At 33.7% G+C, this 16,266-nt stretch overlaps 1 long non-coding RNA gene across 2 annotated transcripts; it reads right to left on the minus strand.

The window, feature by feature from the left end:
- Positions 1 to 9,590: 9,590 nt before the first annotated feature.
- On the minus strand, positions 9,591 to 11,186 carry LOC130748943 (uncharacterized). Of its 2 annotated transcripts, XR_009022806.1 has the most exons (3): positions 11,072 to 11,186; positions 10,724 to 10,860; positions 9,591 to 9,725 (listed from the first exon to the last, which is right to left on the minus strand). It is a non-coding gene; the product is annotated as an uncharacterized LOC130748943 (long non-coding RNA). The 2 variants fall into 2 exon arrangements; XR_009022805.1 differs by lacking the exon at positions 9,591 to 9,725 and having other exon boundaries at positions 10,574 to 10,860.
- Between the last annotated feature and the right edge of the window lie 5,080 nt (positions 11,187 to 16,266).

Here is a 16,266-nt window from a genome sequence, read left to right on the forward strand (position 1 = left end):
AAATCACATTAATTACATTCATTAATCATGAATTTTGTATATTTGAATCTTAGTTGTAAATTGTTGTGAATTGAACTTGCTTACCTTCCACAAATAGGTACGTGGACGTCTTAGATACTCATGAATTTTGTTGGCAACTACAAAGTGCAAATGTTCTATTTTTTAAACCTTGTGTTCATGGGTCACTTGTGTTGATGGGTCAAAAAGAGTTTTTCCATTTTAAAGTATTAAGGAAAACTGCTAAGTTTTGGTACTTAGAAAGAAAGAGTCTAAAATGCCTAAAATGGTGCAACACATTGTGCTCAAATATATAGTTACGTATGGTTACACGTATGGTTACACGTAGAATTCTAGTAACAAGTTGATTTGTCTTATGCTTAACTCAGAATTTATGCTTAACTCAGTATAACTCAGAATTGAAAGTGATGTGAATATTTGGGGAAGGTCAAATGGTATTTTGTATTTGTAGGTTTGAATTAAATTTTCGGTTCTAACCAAACTTACCAAACTCTAATTAGAAGAATTCTTTTTTTTTTAAGTCAAGTTTACTAATCATGTTTATTTTGAATTTCAATCCATTTATTTTTGTGTCAATTAAGGATTTAGGTTTTTTTAAAATGACTACACTATAGGAAAGTATTCCATGGAAATCTTTTTGAATTCAAGGCTAACAAAGAAACTTAACTACAAACAAGTACAAATCTCGATTGGGCCTCACCAAGTGTCTTACCCGTGTCCGCCAGCCCCTCCCCCTCACGCAAGTCGGCAATCTCTTTATCTTTAGCAGCAAGGGCTTCCTCCTGAGAAGCAACACTAGCCTCCTTGACGCCCATGTCCTTACGAAGCTCCTCGACCTAGGTCTCAAGCTCTTGCTCCTTCTTGTCCGCCCTGCGCAAGCTTTGCCTCCTTGAGTTTCTCTTGCATCCTTTTTGTCTTATCCACTTCAGCTCCCAACTGGTCACAAAAGTTGGAGTAGGTTTCGTTGGCCCGGAGGTTGTCACATTGCAGTTTTCCACCTCCTAGCAGAGTCCCGCAATTCCGGTTAGGGGTCGTGTTTGCCAAGCCACCTTGGCGAACAGACAGCCGGCGCGGAGAAGATTTGACACAGCTTCTTGGGCAACGTCTTGCGGGTTTTGGGGGGGAGTTTCCCTCATTTTCTCAAGATAGGGATTAGAAAGCACGAAAGAAAAGGGGTCGGAAGAAGAGCTCCTCGACGAACCCTTGAGGCGGTCCGTGGAGAAATTCCCTCCCTCGCCACCAACCATAGGAGAGCTAGGGGCCGATGGACCATGGCTCGTCTCGATGGGCGAGGGAGACGGTGGGCGAACAAAGGATGGTGACTGCTGGTCGTCCACCAAGGTCACTATAACGCCCCGATTTATCGAGTGTCACACAGTAACCAAATAACGTAATTTTCGTAAAAAGTTTTCGTCGTTAAATTAATTAACCTAAATTAGTTATAAACTAACAAACAAACCATCTCTAAACACCCTAACCCACATAACCCACATGAACAATCCTAGCGTGCCTCAGGATTTGTAAACCTAAATGTGAGCTGGTCATGTGGCATTCGCTCTTGACCTTAAGTGTCAACTATGATAGGAAGAAGATGAGTTTAGATATGAGTTTGTTAATGTTTGAGTTTGGATTCTAGTTTTTAAGTTTGATGTGGGTGATAAAGATTATTAAATAAGATGAAGAACATTGAACAACAACTGAATTAAGGGGAGAAAGACTTAGATTTGATGGAAAATTTTTGTAGGATCAAAACAAAAGTAAAAAGTCTATGTGTACTCCTACATGGATCAATAAATAATAAATGAAAATGTCAAATAAGCATTATCACATCACAAGAGCTTCTTTTTTTTTCTATCAAACAATATTTGTGAAGGATTAAAAAAGAGGATTTAAGTTTTCAAGGACTGTTTGAGATTATGGTGTATTTGTTAAGGACTAGAAACATATTTAACCCATCATAATTGTCAAATTCACAATTCTACTTCTCCAAATATTCTAGAGGACTTCTCCAAGTATTCTACACAACTTCTCCTAACAAGTATTGTTGAGAACTTCTCCTACAATCTTTACAAGATGGTTTAACTCTACAAGGTTTCTCTTCTCACAAGAGTAATGGTAGAGACTTTATAGCACTAGAAATCTAAGTGTATGAGTTCAAATTTGACTTTGGATCACTCAAGAGTTCTAGATCTAAGAGAGAATTGAATGAAGAGATTCGACTCTTTTAAGGTACAAGGTTCTCTCTCATTTTGCACATGTAGTGACTAGATTTGACACTTAGAAAATTTTCTCCTTTGAACTTTGAATGCTTAGAAGAATATTGAATTGAATGCTTTGAATTCTTATGCTTAGTGCGTTGATTCACTCTTTTCTTAGCCGTTGAGACACACGATCCCACCGTTGTTCTAGGCGTTGTGAGATGTAATCCATGAGTTGATTCAAACGACTTCAGTTGGTAGTTTCATTGAATGCATGCTACTATTCAAGTCTATCATTTAGCAAAAAATGTGATGTTTGTGAGCTCGTAGGTGGCAATGGACTTGGGCTACTCTTGAGACATAAGAGAATTGAGAAATTTGATGGTGACTTTTTCCCTTGTTGATGAGGGCACCTTTAGCAAAAGTAACATAGTCATCACGTGATCACATTTGAATGTAAGTCAATTCATTTGTCTTTTGGCGCTTAAAAATTGTCCTCAACTTTTCTGACTAATGAGCTGGTATTGGAAGGTCAAGAGCGAATGTGCCTTGACTTAAGTTTACTTGAGTTCGAGACAGTCTTGCGAATTATGAAGCTTTTTCCTTTAGTAGCGGTTGAATGTTGAAGCTTTGTACACAACTTGAATTTCTCTTGAAATTCAAATTAATTGATAAGCTTAGTTGACACTTAAGTGCTAGTGTATAAAAATTGTTATTGATCAAAATTAGATTTTAAAACGTTATGATGCGTTTGAACTTAACAAACAGAATTTTTGAATGGTATTAGATGTTCTCGTATTCCCGATCATAAGCCGATACTTAAAAAAGGTGCAAGTGTTATGCTCATGCGAAATCTAGACATTTCTACTAGTTTGTGCAATGGTACGAGTAGGGGTGGGAATAGGCTCGGCCTAGGTAGGCTTTGCGTAAATAGTCCTAGCCTGTTTAAAAATCTTAAGGCCTTAGCGTGGCGTGTGGCTTGTCAAAGGCTTTTTATCGATCCTAGCCTAGCCTTCTCGAAAGTATGGCTTGACCTAATAACCCAAAAGGCATGTTTCACAACAAGAGTTTTACGTTTGCTAACAAACTTATTTGTACATAAGCTATCAAACTTATAAGCTAATAGGTTAAATTATACTAAAATAGTTTTTTCAACAATCTAACTCATAATATTATAAGCTAGTAGGTAGAGATTAAACTAAACGAGAGATTATGTTGGTTTCTTAGAGTCGGAGAGTGAGTTTAAAATCACATTTCATATTAAGGTACTTAAATACGTTATATATCTATTTCAAATTGACTTATAACTTTGAGTCATTGTATAAGTCAATTTGCTTAAATATAAAAAAATGTCAATAAGTATATAATATCAAGATATTATTATAAATTTCTAATATATACACATCATCAATGGTAAAATATATTTATACTAATAATATTTACAATGTACTAGAAAATACTAATCATATTTACAATGTACTAAAAAATACTAATCATTTTTACTTAATTAGAGTAGCCTAAGGCTTTAAAGACTTTTTGAGTAACCTTAGCCTCACCTTTTTAACTAAATAGGCTTTTCAAAAAGCCTAAGCCTTACTTATTTACCAATTTGGTGTGGCCTAGGCGTGTGGTAGGGCGTGTGGTTGGCTAGGCCATAGGCCCCTACTAACGACCTCGCCTATTCTCACCCCTAAGTACGAGGCTTATTGTTGACTACCTCGTTCCGAATGTAATTCGTGCTACTATTCTTTCTTGATGCCATGTGATGAAAGTATGTCAATCAAGTTTTAAAGAAGACAATTTCCTTTAATTGCATCTTTTGCGATGACTATAAACAAAAGACAACCACAATCATTATGTGAAGTTGGTTTTTATCTACCAAAGCTATTTTTCTCCCATGGGCAATTGTATGTTGCTATTTCTAGAGTTAAAAGTAGATCCGGTTTGAAGATATTAATATGCAATGAAGACGAGCAAAATATAACCAAGAACATTGTCTTCAAGGCAATTTTCCAAAAGATTTATAGAAATTAGATTGTATGATTTCCTTAAATTCTTGTTATTTTTTTTTAATACGCCAATGTTAGTTGTTAATTGTTAGTAAATTAGTTTCTTAGCCAAAGATTCGAACGGTGACCCTTCACCCTATAACATATATATGATATACTTATTTACTTAAATTCTTGCTAGTTGAGTAACATATATGATATACTTATTTACATCTCTTTGTATGAGTTATTTCTATGTCTTTTTTATTAAAGATTGTATCAAATGATACAACACAAAAACCATTAACGACGATTAATATTGCAATGTTATCAAATTAATGTATTTAATCAAATTAATGTATCTAAGTATCCAATTAGAGAAAAAGAAAGGAGATAGTTCAATAACGACAAAAGGTAACAGCATTAATGGGAAAATAGTTTTATCCAGGTATAGGAAAAGTAGGGGCTCATGGGAAGAAATAGATTTGTTTCCTTGTTTGGAAAATTGTGGAATCGTCCCATCGTAAAAAGGACACCACAGCCACCACACACCCTATCTCTCTTGGCTTTGCCTATTAAATCTCATTTCTACTTCTGCCATGACCTTGACATGTGACTCCACCACCAGTCCCTTTCCCATTTCCTCTTCAAAGTCTGGACCCACAAAAAGGTAATCTCACTTCAGGATCCTTCACTTCACTATATTTTTTTATCTTTTCTGTCTTCACGCCTGACTTCTCAAATCCAATACATTGATATTTTCAATTTAAAAACTAAATAATAAAGGGTTCTTTCTTAAAGACTACCATCCCTAGGTGGGTTGAAAAACACACACCTTCCTCGGACTAGGACGGGAATCCATGGCTCCCTCCATGCAATTTGATTATGACAAAATTAATTTATATTAATTTATTAATGTCACTTAGTATTGGCAAGTTGCCAATAATTTAATTTCGGAAAATAACATAATTATAATGTTTTTTTATTTAAATTAAAACTTGAGTTTCATTTCATCAAAATAATATTATTTTTTTATAATAAAGTTAATAATGAAGTTTCTTAAAAATCATGCAAAAATAAATGTTTACTCAAATACAATTAAATTAAAATTACAAAATCATAATCGCCAATACTAAGTCACATTAATAAATTAATATAAATTAATTTTGTGATAATCAAATTGCATGGTAGGAGCCACGGGATTCCCGTCCTAGTATGGTAGTCTTTAAGAAACAACCCTTTATTATTTAGTTATTAAATTGAAAATATCAATGCATTGGATTTGAGAAGTTAGGCTTTAATAGTGAAAAGAGAAAAGATATTGAAGAAAAGAGCCCTGAAGTGAGATTACCTTTTTGTGGATCCAGACTTTGAAGAGGAAATGGGAAAGGGACTGATGGTGGAGTCACATGTCAAGGTCATGGCCGAAGTAGAAATGATATTTAACAGGGAAAGCAAGGAGAGATGGGGTATGTGGTGGTTGTGGTGTCCTTTTTACGATGGAACGATTCCATAAGTTTCCAAACAAGGAAACAAATCTATTTCCTCCCATGAGCCCCTACTTTTCCTATACCTGTATAAAACTATTTTCCCATTAATGCTTTCACCTTTTGTTGTCATTCAACTATCTCGTTTCTTTTTCTCTAGTTGGACGAATGCATGCAAGTGATTTCAACCTTTTACTTTTTTTTTTTTGGATAAGCCATTGAATAATATAAAAAGGCACAAGCGCGTGTCTTGGTATGACTCTGCTAGCTGCTGCATTCAATTACTTACATAAATTCAATCCAAGTATTCATTTCATTCAACAAATAGAGATTCCTTTTCCTTTGAATCCCCTATAGCACACGACCCCTTTCACATCATGTTCCTAGGTTTAGTTCTGTTTATTTATTGACTTATTTGGACACAATCACTCTATCTAGTTACACCAATTTGTTATCCATATCGGGAAATTGGGATTTGGGATAACATTTCAAATTTTTGTTTATAACAATACGTCATTACTATGTCAAGTCTATCAATAAAAAAGTTACCACGGAATCCCACCTGAATCACTACATATTTGATTAGCTTAGAACCTAAAGATGATAAATAAAAGAAAGCCCACTGTCTTCTGTCCTCTCCTCTCCCCTTTACAGTACCTGTCCTCTGTCTTCTGTGTCCTCTGCTCTCCCTTCAATTCAAACTAGCATCCCCTACGTGGGTTGAAAAGCACACAACTTCCTCGGACTCGACTTGCAGGGGAATCCCGTGGCTCCAAAGATCTTCGTTAGTTGGTTAGTCCAGAAAACAAAACTAAATTTATTAAAATCTTGCAACTTGCCAATAAAATTGGAAACTTGCCCAAAAAATAAAATTCCCAACTTGCGAATAAAATTGGCAACTTCCCCAAAAATTAATTTGGAAAATACGAAAATAATGTCTTTTTTTATTTAATTCCAAAATTCAGTTTGATTTCATTGAAATAATATTTACTCCCTCCTTTCCTTTGACACACTATTTCTACCTAAATAAGAGCATTAACAACATTAACTATACTTTACAAGTCACAAATGGAGGAAAATACGTGGTAAAAACCTTTTTTAGGAAGGGTTGGACAAAGGTATAGACGGTGGTTGATAAATATAACTAAAGGCAGAAGGTATTTTTTTAGATATAGTGGGAAATAGAAGAAATAGAAGTAATTTATATTGGAAGGCATGGTGTAGTGAAGTCAAATTGAAAAGGGGTGTGAAGATAGGTGAATGTTACAAAGCCTCCTAAGTCAGCCTCCTAAGTTAGGGTCAAATTTCTAATGCAGATTTATTTATGAGATGATAGATATAGTGGAAACTAGAGGAAATACAAGTCATTTATATTGGAAGTGATCGTGTAGTGAAGTCAAATTGAAAGGGATGTGTGAAGATAGGTGAATTTTACAGAGCCTCCTAAGTCAGGGTCATATTTTCTAATGCACCTTTATTTATTGACATGATATAATAACAGTTTCCTTCCTGAGATGTGCTTGGTTTTGATTTGAAAAGTCGTGCTCACAATGCTTTCTCTTGCATATTTATTTCAATTTTTTGTTCATAACAATACGTCATTACTATGTCAAGTCTATCAATAAGTCCATGTGGACTATATCAATCTTAGTGTTTGTGATTACCATTGACCATGTTTTGTTTTGTCAGTGTCATAATATAATTAACATGGTATAATTAATTAATTAGGTGGCTAATGAAATCATGTACGGAACAATTGTCATACCCTAATTTTATCCGGTTATTTTCTACTTTTTAGTCTTAATTTGGATTTGATTTTTTCTTTCTCTCTTTATCTAAGGTGATAAGAATGCAAAATGAAAATACAAAAAAAGGGGCTTTTTTTATATGGCTAACTAGTAAGTTACCCGTGCAACTGCACGGGTCGCGGTCGGTCGACCGCGATCGATTTTACTTAACAATATTTTTTAATTATTTATAATTAAACATAAATTAAATTAGAGATAAATCAATTTAAAACATGTGTATATATATAAACATGTGTCTTAAAAAATACATTGATATTTGAGTTTATTTCTAATATGAGTTCTTGTAAAAGTTGGATTAAGTTCAAAAAAAAAGTTTATGAGAAATTTATGACGTGTGAATATTTTTTCGAGTTTCTTTTCATTATTAATCTCTATATAATATTAGAATTTTTTACGGAAGAATTTCAAAAAAAAATTATTATTGTTGTTAGCATAGAAGTTTGCCCCGTTGATGATTGAAATTATTTATTTAAACATTGAAAATTAAATTTATTTTTAAATTTAATGTAAATTAATTATGTATTAATGAAGATATAACTAATATCTATATAAAAATTTATTGTGTAAGAATTTAAATAAGTTGTTATTTTAGTTAGCATAAATTTTTCCCCGTTGATTAATGAAATTATTTATTTAAATATTGAAAAGTAATTTATTAGTTAAAATAAATTATAATGAGATTATTAATGTAAACATTGAACATTAAGTTTATTCTTCAAGTTAATGTAAATTAATTATTTATAAATAAAGATATATCACTAATCTCTATCAAAGTTATAAATATAGATAGCAAAGACATTTTCCCCGTCGATTAATGTAATGATTTATTTAAACATTGAAAAAATATTTAATATTTAATTTTTTATGTAAAAATTTAAAATCTATATTTTTGTGAGCATAGAAATTTTCCCCGGTGACTAATGAAATTATTTATTTAAACAATGAAAAATAATTTTATACTTTAGTTCATGTAAATTTTTTTAGATACATCGGAAAGATAAATTGCACCCGCCAGGAATCGATCCCTGGACCTCCCCTAGTAAGGTTTTAATGAGGCCCTCTCTCAAAGTCCCCATGTGTTCATTGGGTGGGGTTTTTTTTTTTGTAAGTGTCTTGAACATGTACCTTGATGCTTGCCTATTTTTAGAGGCTTTTTAATAATATGTTATTCAGTTTTAAAAAAAAAATCATTGGAATATTTTCTTAATTTTTACAGTCATGTAGATGAAAATATAAATTTTCAACTATCAAATTTCATTTGCTAAGAACTTTATTTGAATTTAATTCAAAATTTACTATTTTTTTATACATCGGAAAGTTATATTGCACCCGCTAAGGATTGATCCATGAACCTTCCCATCCCCAATCCATATGTCACCCACCTCTTACCACTTAAACTATCAAAGGGACTCAAAATTTACTATTTAGATAACATAGATATTTTCCCGGCTGAATAATGTATCAATACGCTCACATATATATATATATATATAAATATATAATTTAAGTCAAATTCTCATTTCTAAACAATATAAAAAATAATTTTCCCTGTGCTTTATACATTAATAAAGTTTCATATAAATTTAGTCGTATAAAATTTGAATCCATGTGTAGTACTACAAATAAAATCTAATTTAAAGCACTATTATATGATGAAAAAAAAACACATTCATATTAAAAGGAAAATAATAGACTCTTTTTCATTAAAAATTGAATTAATTTATTAATTTATTTATAGTGATTCCCCTTGCACCGACCATTAGCAAGGACCCCCCACAACATTCAATGACAAATCAATCCACAAAATATGTAGCTCAGGCTTTGATTTATGTGCTAAACAGACCATCAAACAATCTTTACAGAAAAAAAAAAATTGAATAACAACAAATCAAAGTGTAATTCTTTTAGGAGACAAACATTCAAGTAAATCCCAATTCATTTCAATTTAGATATGTAGTACAACATCTTACAATTCCAAAAACACATTCTATTACAGCAAAAACAATACACTGAAAATCTTATTCTAAATTATATATCAGGCACCCCATGTACAAAAGACTGCAATTAGAGGATAAGCATTTTCTTAGATATCGCCTACCCATCTCTATCTCTGCAGCAAGCAGTTCTTGTTGTGTTATCTTACATAAATATTAGAAATTTCATTATCTTCAACATTCCTTGTATCACTGCTAAAGGTTCAGGTATATGGTGGCTAAACCATTTTGCCTGCAAGTAAATATGGAGGAAACAAAGCAAGTGATGTATTGCAAGTTCTGCTTCGAGTCCAGAAAAAATTGGTTAATGATGAGCGAAAAATGTACTCACTTTGTATACAGAGCACAAGCTGCTAGTTTGCTTTACTATCATTGTAATGTAATGTAAGTTAAAAGTGTTATAGTCTTAAAGCTCAACTCAAGTAAATCTAAAGGTGTAAGAAATTCTTTTGTTTGGATGTTCAGAAAAATAATAAGAAAAAAATCCATTGTTCATGATTTTGCAAAGCATGTGAATCAAGTCCTTAAGAATTTCAATTCATGGGTAATATAAATTGCAAAGGCTCTAATTTTTCACCAACACCTACACTTTCTTTGGGTTTCTCTTGAACTTAACAGGTCATACAATAAAGGGGAATTAAGTCCAATAAATAGAATTACAATGTGTAGTCTGAATAATCAAAGCACAGCAAGGAGTTTCACCGGACCTTTCTATAATCAAGGGATTAAAATCAGTGACTTTTCTAGGTGTGATAGGAGCAAGCATATCAATTTTCAGAATTCAGAATACAAACTGAAGCTTGAAAAAGAGCTGACAATAGCAAGTTATAACTTAAAGAGGCATTAAGTATAAAATGTTCCAGAACTGGTGTTTATATCATTAGGGGGCTTACAAAATATAACTATTTGGTTGATAAAAAGAATTGAGAAAACAATAATAGAAAAAAGATACCAAAGAAAACCAAGGAGCTTACTTACAAACTAAAGCTCTTGTAACAGCTTGTGTTTCTTCATCAAGTTCAAGAACAAATAATCATGAACGGGAAGAAATTTAAAGAAAAATGGTAACAGGAAAAACACTTCACCATAATTAAGCAACAAAAAATATAATAACACCTCAACTTAAGGAAGCAACCTTGATACAAATAGGCAAAAATGCAACTATAACAGAACTTTCATAAGAAACTTACACACCTACTCAAATAGCTTGTGGTCATTAGGAGTACTCACCACAATTAGATTATACTTTCTAACTTAACTTGCTTCCTCCTTCATGCACTCACCAAGACCATGCTAATCATCTTAAAAAACTCAATTTTTCTCATATTGAATAGAAAGTATGATTTCAGAAGAACGTACGGCTCATCCTGAAACAAACAACAACACATATTAAGATTGTATTCACTAAAATAATGAAAAGAAGGTCAGACAAATTTATATGAACAAAGACAACATCAGAGAAATACAAAGCAATTTAGCAACCAAAAGCTTTGAAACAACAGAATTTCTAATGAGATTGAGTAATGAGTAGACACTTCAAAGCAATATCCATCAAGGTTACAAAGACATGAAGTGTACCTTACATGATCTGGCTACCTCATATGCAAATCCGTCTGTCCATTACCAGATGGAGATAGGGGAACAAAGCTTTAGGACTAAGAAGATGTGCATCTTCGTCATTATCCTGAAACCATCAAATTAAGTCACTAAACTCACAAATTGTTCTTACTTGTTGTTGCAACAAACCCTGCAATTTAAGTTTAAAATGGTATAAATTAGGATCATAAGATCATAACAAACAAATAAAAGATCCAGTTTGAGCACAAGGTAAACAATTTGATGTAGAAAATAACACATGGTCATAGCAGAATCCAAAAGTAGAAACCCTTTAAACAAAATCATGCTCAAACATAGTAATGAAAATGAACATAAAAAACAAAGGAAGACCCAAAAGCAAAACAAAATCTGAACCAAAATCCTCCAGCAAAATTAAAATTAAAAACAAAGAAATTTATGAAAGAAAACATTTACTTTCAAAAAGAAATGACGCACTCGAACCCATGAGCCAGATCGTAGCAAAGAGAAAGGGAAATAGAAAAAGAAAGGAGGGTTTGGGAAGAAAGAAACACCAACAAACAGAGAGAAAGAAACCTGTGTAGAGAACCAAGAGAGAGAAGGGTCTGCCAATTTTAGGCTACTTTCATGTCAATAATTTGAATTTGAATTTGAAATGGTTCAAAACTCAAAAGCAACTAATTTGGAGCAAACCATGAAAATTGGAGCGGGAACATAAAAGAAAAGGAAATTTTTTAAGCAAAATAAGAAGCTGAAAATTGGAACGGGAACACCAAAGAAAATAAAATATTTATAATAAGCAAAATTAGGAGAAAGTGACACCTGTCCAGCCAGGGTATTATTTTCTTAGAGTATATTGATTGATTGATTGATTGATGATCAGGTAGGTTAATTTAATTTTAATTCTTTAACCATGTGACAATAATAAAAAGGCTTTGCCAAGCTTAAAAAAGAGAGTGTGTTTCATTAGTGGGCCTTTGGCCCATTTTCAAAAAAAAAGACCTGAAAGAGGGTGGGAAAAATCAGGTCAGGATTGGAGACATGAGACCTTCCCTTTTGGGTATGTGATCCTCTATAAATAAGAAGCCTTAACTTTTTCATACTACAGGGGGGATTGAATACACCAAAGAAATCATTAAAAAAAAACTGAACAGAGGAGTGTTGCTAAGAGCCCAGAGTTTCGTTTGCTTGTGACTTTCCCAGAGGTATTTCCTCCCACCTGGTCTCTTTAGTCTTTACCATGCCATTCCCACTCATATATTGTTAAATAGAAGTTTCAACTTGAAGTTCAATCCGTTCATATTCATGTCTGTTTCTTGTCTTTTTTTTTTTAGTATAATGAAAAAGGTAGAAATATTATAGATGATTATATGTAGTACAAAAAAAATGGAATATATACACACCAGAAGCCTCAGGATAAACAAAACTAGATAAAACTAAATCAATGCTTAAACCACAAGAACTAGATGAACATCTACATAAATAAAATAAAATAAAAACAACAGAGGACTATTCCGGAAACACAGACAAGAAAGAAGGCTCATCCCTCATGCCTTCGAGCCCCTGAAAGGTGGCGGCTTTGATGTCGTGGTGGTGTTGGGACCCCGATCTAATTCTTTCTCCGTCAGAACGCCACTGGAGAGGTCAGGCTCAGGTGGTTTCGATGTCGTGGGGGTGTTGAGGCTCCGATCCGCTTCATCCTTGCCAGACTCACCACCGGAGAAGGCCGGCGGGGCTAGGGTTTCTAAAAAAAATGAGGAAGAAAGAAACAAGAAATAGAAACAGAGAACAAGAGAGAGGGAGAACGTGAAAAGAGGGAAGGAAAATGAATCTGATGGGAAAAGGGAATATGGTTTGTTCCTTTTTTTTTATTTTTTATGTTTTTACCTTTTCTTTTCTCTTAAATTCTTTAACAAACATATCTGATTGTTGTTATGGGCTTTAGCCCAGACCTGTTTTTCTTCTTTTTTTTTTTCTTTCATGAATCCTCATTCTTTTTGCATCCTAGTTGGGCTCCACGGCTGGTGTGATTTTTTGGCAAAAAAAGAATATATTTTGGAGCTTATTCAATGCTAATACTTGTCCAAATAAAAAATACAAACTTGTTCAAAATTTTACTATTATATCTTCAACAATTTTAAAATATCTAATATAACTTGTATTAAATTAAATTACTATCACTTAAAAGAGCAACAACATGGATTATGCGACCTAATATAACTTGAAGAACTAAGTTTGAAGAACTCAGAACTTAGAACTTAGAACTTAGTTTAAATGCATAGTAGTTTAAGTGGAGTTGGTATATATAAAAGTATATTAGTGATGTGTCATTTTTCTTTCTCTTCTCGTTATGTATCTCTTGTTTGGTTGCATTAACACATTCAAACAAACATGAGCCTAAATTTATTTTTTTGGTTATGAACAATTAATCTAAAACTGTTGGTAAATCCGCAAGTGTACGAATCCATCCGGTTTTAAATATCGAACCACAGGGATTGTGAGTGACTAAATTCGGTTTAAGTCTTGAGTGTGAAGGTTTGTTTTATTGAAATAGAGATATGTCGATGTAGTAAAGATAAAATAAACAAAAACTCAGAAAAGAACATGCTTTGAGTTCTTGCTCAACTAGTCAATTCAAACACATCATTCTAAGCACATGTTCTCATGAATCTCTCCTTGATGCTATAGCCTAGTTACTCACTTATTGATTTCTCACATAAGCAATTCTCCCATACTAAAAGCTAAGCTCAATTTCTTGTGTACTTAGTCATTTATATGAGGTTTTAGATCATGCAAATTCAGGCCAACAAACCCCAACCCTTCCTCTATTCCTAGTAGCCAAGATAGAAGGGGAAATCCCAAATCGGTTCCCTAATCTATAACAAACTTCCGTTCTGATTATATAATAGCATAAAGCAAGCATGCATACAGGCTTGGATTGAAATTCAAATATGGGATTCAAGAAAAGAAGAAGAACATGTGGGAAAGAACTTAAGATTATAACCCAAATATGAAAAGTTTTACATGAAAACCAAAGCATAAGAAGAGAGATTAGCCAAGCATGGCAAGCTTGGCTAAGAACCTGAATTACAAGCTTGGAAGCCTCTCTCTCACTCTCCTAGATGATCCTCTACCTCTGAATTTTTACAAAGTATGAAAAGATATCAAAAATTCCAAAATAAAATGACTAAAATCCTATTTATAGGCAAAATGGGCGAGTCTGGGCGCTCAAGCGCTGCCCTGGGGCGCTCAAGCGCCAAACACAAAGTTGGCTTCTGGAGTGCTGGCGCTCAGGCGCCAGGCATGGGCGCTTGAGCGCCAGACACGTTTCTGGTGACTTTTTAGCTTTTGTAACCCCCCCCCCCCTTTGAATGATTCCATCAATTCTTCAAGCAATTGGCCTTCCCTCTTCATGGGTTACCTGCTCAAGCACTTAAAGACAAGGACAAGTAATAATATCGAGAAATTCAAAGGTTTTTTAATCACCTTAGTCCTCACAAATTAATGGAAAAACTAATGCAAGTCCTAAACTCTATAAAAATGCAAGAAAGACCCTTATAAAACTATGTAATTGCTTAAATGAAGCAAAAACACGAATAAAAGTAAAAATGAATGAGAATGCATGAAACACTACATGAGACACAAGAAAAATACTCAAAACTAGCAAGGAAATGACCCTAAAAAACACTACTAAATCCGGGTCATCACACCACTATACTCAACGACAGCTCGCCCTCGAGCGTCACTAAGATTAGCTTGCCCTCGAGTGTCACTAAGATTAGCTTGCCCTCAAGCACAAAGAATTACTCCCAACACACATGCCAAAAGAGGGATACATTTTCAGAAAACCGGGGGATCAAGTGAATGTAGTTAGTTCCAAGAGAAAGATTCAACAATCAACCTTGTGCAACTCTTAGACAAAGAAGAATTAGAGTCCACTATGAGAAGCATTTAGAGCTAACATCCTAGCATGAGACAATTGTTTAGTGCACTGAGCATACAAGCAAGTTCATAGGTTCTGAGAATCATTCCCTCTAGAGCAACTAAAGTCGAACATGCATTATTCATTGAGACTTCCAAAGGGTTGTAATGTTGGCTAGGTAAAGCACATGGTAGGTGGTCCCTAAGGAATACTATGGCTGCACAAAATTTGAGTGTGGTCCCTCATGAAAAACGGAGCTTAAAGCAATTGATACTTAGCACACAAGTCTCTTAACCCCTTCTTATTTCAGAACTTTTTTCCTTTTTTTTGGAACTCCACCTTTTCACTGGAGTTCATTTTTTGTACTTCTTTTTGGAACTCCATCCGGGCCATGGAGTTCATTTTCTCCTTTGAATTTTTTCAATTTTTTTCTTTGGGGTAAGAGACAATTGCATTTTTTATAAACTAGCTCCATTAAGAGTTAAGAACCACAACTCCCCATTGAATCCAACCAATCATTCAGCCCAAATAAATAAGGTAACAATAAAATCTCCATAAGGCTCAAAAGGGTCAACTAGAGACAAATATATAAAGTACAAGCTCTGCAGTCCAAGAAAACCTACCAGTCTCAAAAATGCAAGTCTCATAAAGCTACTCTCAAGGGTGCGAGAAATGAAATACAGAACCAAGAAATGCAAGTGAGTCAGGATCCTCCAGGGAAATTATATAGTGAAGGGTCAAAGATGGACCCTTGTGGACTCACATCGACTCTATCCTTAAGACAACACTTAGAAGACCGAAGTCTCTCCCTCTCTTACCCAAACATACAATCACTCCCCAAAAGAAAGCACAAAGTATCCACTTAAAAACATTTTCAAAACCAGCATCATGTGAGTGAGCAAGACTTGGGAACATGTCATTTGAGTAAAGGGCATAAAGACCAAGGTATAAAAGACTCTAAAAAAAATGCATGATAAAAAAGATAAACAAAATCTACAAAAGAAAAATATGCTAAAAATGCATGGACTAAAACTCAGAGTAAGAAAAGAACCTCCTTTCAAGTGATTGAGTGCCTCCAAGTGTTCTCCAATGATTTTTATTTCCTGAAAAACTAACAAAAGAAACACAAACGTAAAACAGAAAAAAAAAAAAAACATGGGTTGTCTCCCATTCAGGTAGACTATATTTCAAACTCGTAACTCAAACAAAAAATCACAAACAATCCCCGGCAACGGCGCCAAAAACTTGTTGGTAAATCCGCAAGTGTACGAATCCA

The sequence above is a fragment of the Lotus japonicus genome, chromosome 3, assembly GCF_012489685.1.
Source record: "Lotus japonicus ecotype B-129 chromosome 3, LjGifu_v1.2".
Lineage (NCBI taxonomy): Eukaryota > Viridiplantae > Streptophyta > Magnoliopsida > Fabales > Fabaceae > Lotus > Lotus japonicus.